The sequence below is a fragment of the Austrofundulus limnaeus genome, unplaced genomic scaffold (assembly GCF_001266775.1).
Source record: "Austrofundulus limnaeus strain Quisiro unplaced genomic scaffold, Austrofundulus_limnaeus-1.0 Scaffold55, whole genome shotgun sequence".
NCBI classification, from domain to species: Eukaryota; Metazoa; Chordata; class Actinopteri; order Cyprinodontiformes; family Rivulidae; genus Austrofundulus; species Austrofundulus limnaeus.
In genome coordinates, this window is record NW_013952457.1 from 1,433,173 (window position 1) to 1,439,294 (window position 6,122).

Consider the following 6,122-nt stretch of genomic DNA (forward strand, 5'->3'; position numbering starts at 1 on the left):
GGGTCCTCCGGAGGACCCGGCCTGTCGTTTTGGACACAGCTATGGCCTCAAACTTTGAGGAGTTGACTCTCATCTCTCTGCTTCACGCTTTGATGAAGAATTTGGCCCAAAGATGCCACCAAAACCATATCATCCACATAAACCAGAGATGAGACCATGTGGTTGTTAAATGTTAAATTTTATTTTACTTTATTTTGTCGTTATTTAACCAGGCAAGTCCCATTGAGATCTTAGACCTCTTTATCAAAGGAGGCCTGGGCCTGAAGACATGTACATGTTTTTAGGGGTGGGGGAAACCGGAGCACCCGGAGAAAACCCACGCAAGCACTAGGAGAACATGCAAACTCCACACAGAAAGACCCCAGGTCCGAACTGGGRACMAAAATGGCCTGGACATGTATAGCACTTTGTTTTGCCCATCACCTATTCATGCACACATTCACACACTGGTGGTTCCCAAACCAGACACCCTCTTCTCSGCAACTGCATGTTGAGATCYTGTCCATGAACACCCCAAACAAGGGACAACCCTGGCAGAATCTAACTCACACTGAGAATTACCTTGAATTTGTGCTAATGTGTACACAGCTCCTGCAACTCAGGCACCCCATATTCCCACAGAATGCCTTGGGATACAGTCATAATCCTTCTCCAGGTCCACAAAACACATGTAGACTGAAGAGTCAAACCCCTATGACCCCCTTAGCAATCCTGCAAGGGTGAAGATCTGGTTCACTGTTCCACGACCAGGACAGAAGTCACACTGCTCCTCCTGCATCTAAAATTCTGCTGTTGAAAACAATTTGCAGAGTTTTTACTGTGGGCCATAGATGCAGCACAAATAAAATCAGTTTGCAAGAGTGCTTGATCCCAATTGTAGAATGTACAAAGAACAAAAAAAAGGAAAGAAAGAAAAAGAAATAGAACACAGCAACCCGTGACGAAGGACAGAAAGACAGCCGGGTTAGAAGAGAGCGCAAGGGATCATCCAGTATGTATGACAGGGGCAACAGAGAGAAAAGCGAAAAGGAGGGAGAGATAGTGAAGCGAGACATCGATGACCTTCTTTTTCGCTCTTAAACCATATTGTTCATGCCATCGCATCACTCAGAGACAAGAACACCTCCTATACCCTGCTGCTGCGACATGAACATGACAGGGCTGTCTGATACACCGGACAATGCTCTCACACACACACACACACACACACACACACACACACACACGCACGCACGCACGCACGCACACAATTTCTTACCAAGTCTTTGTGTGATCATATCTACAGATAAAATTCTGATTTCTTCATATGTTTCGAAATGGACGTACTTCATTAGAGCAAGTCTAATGTTGTCRGCAACATTAGACTTTATGTCTGTTTCACACAAACATTCTTTTCCTTCAAGATATTTCCAACATTTGCATAAAATTAGCTTCATATGTTTAAATCCAACAAATGTATTTAATTTGTGAAACAACAGACATGTAAGACAAAAGGTAAGTATAMATACACACACCAAGCTTTTAAACATGCTTACATCAACCACCCACAGGTTTATTACAGTGGTAACAGACCCCAGCTTTTTTGAAAGATGGCAATTTTCCCTCACTTCTCCAAGATTTGGAACAATAATAAATTTTAACATGTATTATTTATTATTAGTAAGAAAAAAATATATTTTTGTGTATGAATATGAATTTAACCCAGCATCAATTCATGAAATGATCATAAAAGAGTGGYTAATTAAGAGCAAATTAAATATAAAGTATAACTTTGTTGAAAAAAATCCCCCAACCCTTCCTTAAACTATGTTGTTTCTATTTTACTCTCAGTAAGAAACGCTGCTATACAGTGAGACAAATTGGTCATCCATCATCATTCATTTGGTGTAAATGTGCAGTCTTACTGAGGAGCCAATCCGTCTCACACTCTGGATGTCTCACCTTGATCTATCCATCTGTGTCCTTAATCTGAGGCTCCTACCTGCCTTCGCTGCTGGGTAAACAAGTGTCCCGGACACAATTACAGTAACAAATCTCTCTCTCTCTCTCTCTCTCTCTCCCTTCCTGCGCAGTTTCTGTTTTTCCTCCCACACAGTCAACACCGTTCTCCCTCCTTTAAAGCGTTACCTCCATGCTCTCGCACTCTTGATCTACCCACAAACCCAAAGTGCAGCAGCCTCATTTGTTTTTATCTCCCGCCTTAACAACATTTCRTTTAGCCTGTGCTCGGTTGCACTAAATGAAAACTTTTTTTTCTTTGCTTTTCCCTGTCAGGTTGACCACAGATTTAGCTAAAAATAGCCACTGCTAAAGCATTTGTTACTACGGTTCTCATTCAACAACAGCAGTCTGTGATTATAAAGTTTTCTTGCAGCTCTGCTATACAAAGAATTTTTAAGATCTTGCTCAGAATTCATTTTGTAGCGATGCCATGACCAGAAGGTTGACTGTTKTTTAGATTCTCAGTCATATTGGATGCTTTAAAGGAGGAAGTGTGAGACATTGAAAACAATACAAAAWACGAACCAGACCGTGAGACATCCAAAGAGTAAAAAAGAGTAGGTCTGAACATTGTGCGTCCAACTTGAGGCGTTGTGCGCTTTTTGGCAGCTCAAAATGCGTTCGGTGCGAACATAACATCAACGTGCACTTTTCATAAGAACACAACAGAGGTCTATAAAGTACGTGAAGAAAATTACTAAGTAAAACCAAAATTACATGAAGAGAAAAGGACTTTGGTAAAAAATTTATTTCACTGATGAGAAAACTAGTCAAGTAAAAGTCATATAACTGTTCACAAAAATTGGAAAGGTAAAAGTCAGTGTACTTTTACACACTCTAAGAAATAAACTGTTGAATTTACTGAACAAAACTGGTTCCACTAAGTCAGGTTGAGTAAATTGAGCAATACATGTATAGTTTTTGCTCATTTTCCTTGACTAGGCTTAGTGGAGCCAGTTGACGTGACTTTGTTGAGTAAATTCAGCACTTCAATTTTTAGAGTGCATAAACATCTTCTTTCATGATGAGTTCAAACATATTTAATTTATAATGAGTAACTAGGTGTAACAGTTTAAAGTAAAGAAGTAAAAGTATAATTTTTAGCTTTAAAATGTAACAAAATAAAAGTAAAAGTAGCTATTTACTAAAATAATTGGTGAAATTACAAATCTTCAAAAAACTACTTAAGTACTGTAATGAAGCAAATGTACTTAGTTACTATAAACATCTGGAACACAAGTCGTTTAAAACTGTCCTATCATTAGGTGTTAATGTATGTTAATATGGATTCATATTCAGATTTATTAGGAGCACAATAGTAGTTAAAGAGYGACTTGTAAACAAGTTAACAGGAGGGTTAAATAATAAACCATGTCTTTAAAGTTGAAATTGTGACATTTTCAGAAGGCCATTGCCTCTTTTCCCAAAGGTGAGGAACAACCTATTTCTGCCTACAATTACAGTATATACCAAAATATAAAGAATTGGATAGAAAAAGAAAACAAAGACTCCACAAAYAGTTACACAGGTCAGAAAAGTGATGCAAAATTGCTGATATCATTTTATCTCGAAGCAACTTGTTTCCTGATTTAGCTGTCAGTTTGTCATCTTTTTCCAGATAAATAACAAATAGATGACATTTGAAAACATTGTTCCTAATCTTGTTGATCACTGCCTTTAATGCTATAACACTACATTCATCCATTGACACACACTTTCACAGCACTTTTAGTCCTACCGGCAACACGCTGCTTTTTCTTTTTCAATACACTGATGATTCAAAGGAAAAGATGATTCAGTGCCTCATCCAAGAACACATTAACTCATGTAGATTTAACCTAATGAAGCCTTTTGTCCAGTATATGGATGGWGTGGGGGACTGTGTTGGAAGAGAAAAAAGATGGGACAAAATGAAATATAATAAAAAACTAAGCTACTCAGCTGTGATTAATTATTTGCAGCTTTCACAGCCAAGACGCTGCTCTCCCTACTGGCCAAAACTTCCTTTTTTTATGGACTTTTTTTTCTTTCGTTTTTTTTTTATTTATTTTTTCAGATGCTTCAACATGTGCCTGCCACTTTTGTTTTCTTGGATTTTTGTAACAGGGTAAAGACAGCGTGGCATGGCTGCTTCATTTAATGGAATTTAATGGTCTCCCTAACCTTTTTCTCTGAATTTCTGTCCATTGCAGAAAACTGCAATTCATTAATGTATACCGTATTTACACAGCACCAGCCTACACGCAGAGGCTGAACCTCAGCTCTGTCTTTGCTCACTGTGAGTGAAATGCTGTGGTGGGTATCTCTGCATCTGAATAATTCATRTCTGCTCTGCCTTCGTCCATGTGTTTTAAATACTAGTTATAGACCAGGAAACTATGAATCATTCATCAGTGGCGATTAAAGTCCGCTGTTAATTAACCCTTATCCTTTTGCAATCATGGGAAAGGAGGGGTCAGCGATGGATCCATGCTCCCAACCCTCAAACCACCTGCTTTCTTCAAGATCATCTAATTTAAGATTTTTTCCCCTATTTTCTCACCCAACATGTAATTTTTTTATACATTTAAGCACTTTGTCTTTGAAGAATATATTGTKTTGTTCAATATAAAAGTGTACTAAGTGTGTTAAATGTGTGTACGTGTGCACAAATGTGTGTGTGTGTAATTGCCGTGACGAGACAAGATGTTGAGAAGTCAGTGGTGCATGTCGTCAAAGCGCTTGAACGCACCACGTATGGCCCACAGAGAGGAGGAATGAAGGAGAAACAGAAAGGGGTAGAGAGAAGAAGAGTGAGCAGAGGCGGGTGTGTGTGTGTGTGTGTGTGTGTGTGTGTGTGTGTGTGTGTGTGTGTGTGTGTGTGTGTGTGTGTGTGTGTNTGTGTGTGTGTGTGTGTGTGTGTGTGTGTGTGTGTGTGTGTGTGTGTGTGTGAATTCACAGTTTTATTGTTTAAGAAGCAGAGAGCATCACAGAGACATCGGAGTGAGCAGATGCATATGTTTCATAGATTTTACGCTTTATCCAAGGAGTCAGGTGTGCAGGATCAGAATAATGTCATTACGTACAGTTCAAAATGTCATTCAGGTAGTTACAAAACAAAGAATATTTCATTGGGCTGTACTCATAAGCTGAATGCTCTTTTAGTTTAAGCAAATATAAAACTCTAAAGTTCAGTTTCACTGAGTATTTTTATTGTACTTTTGAGACAAAAAATAAAAAAGAATCCAAACTACCTGGGCTGGGATATAAAAACTAACAAACTTTCTGCACCAGATAAATAAACCTAACTCTAAATTAGGGGTGTTATGATAACGTGTTTTTTTTTTCTTCAGTCTGGATACATTACTCACCAGTACTTACTGAGTTAAATCTTAAACAGTACACCATGGCTTTAAAAATACATTTATGTTATTTAGAACAAGGTTGTTTCCTTCCTTACAGGCCTACAGCCCCTGTGGATCAAACTGAATATACAGCATTATATATACTGCTGCAAATTTTTAAAATAAATAAATAAATAACAAATAAGATTTTCTTTCAAAGTGAATAAATTTCTTGAACGTGTAACTGACAAATTTTTCTCTTGAAATATAAACTGTGACACATTAAAGGAAATATTGGTTTTGGGTATCGAGGCATTTTGCACGAGCATGAGTACTTTTAAAAAGGCAGGTATCAGGTGCACGTGTCAGTATTGGTATCGGTACACCAAACTTCAGGGTAAGAATTATTCTCCAGTTTTTATTATATATTTTAAAATTAAATACATTTAAACTTGACATCACAGTCAAAAACGTGTTTCCTTTTTTAAAAACATTGAAATAACTTAAGAACTAACAGCACATTCTGGTTTGTTGTTTTCTGATTTTTATTATCATCGTGATGCAACATTTTCCACATTGCATTAATACTATTAAACTTTTGAGGTGATGTGTGAAACAGCAACAGAGCTTTCTCTTGGTTCATCAGCAGAGCCTTAAAAAACATTACTCACCTCAACGTTAGTTTGTAAAGGCTATAGTTGGGCTGGTGATTCTATGGACGGGATTTTGTTGACAGAACCTGGGATTGATGGGCGAGTGTGTGTGTGTGTGTGTGTGTGTGTGTGTGTGTGTGTGTGT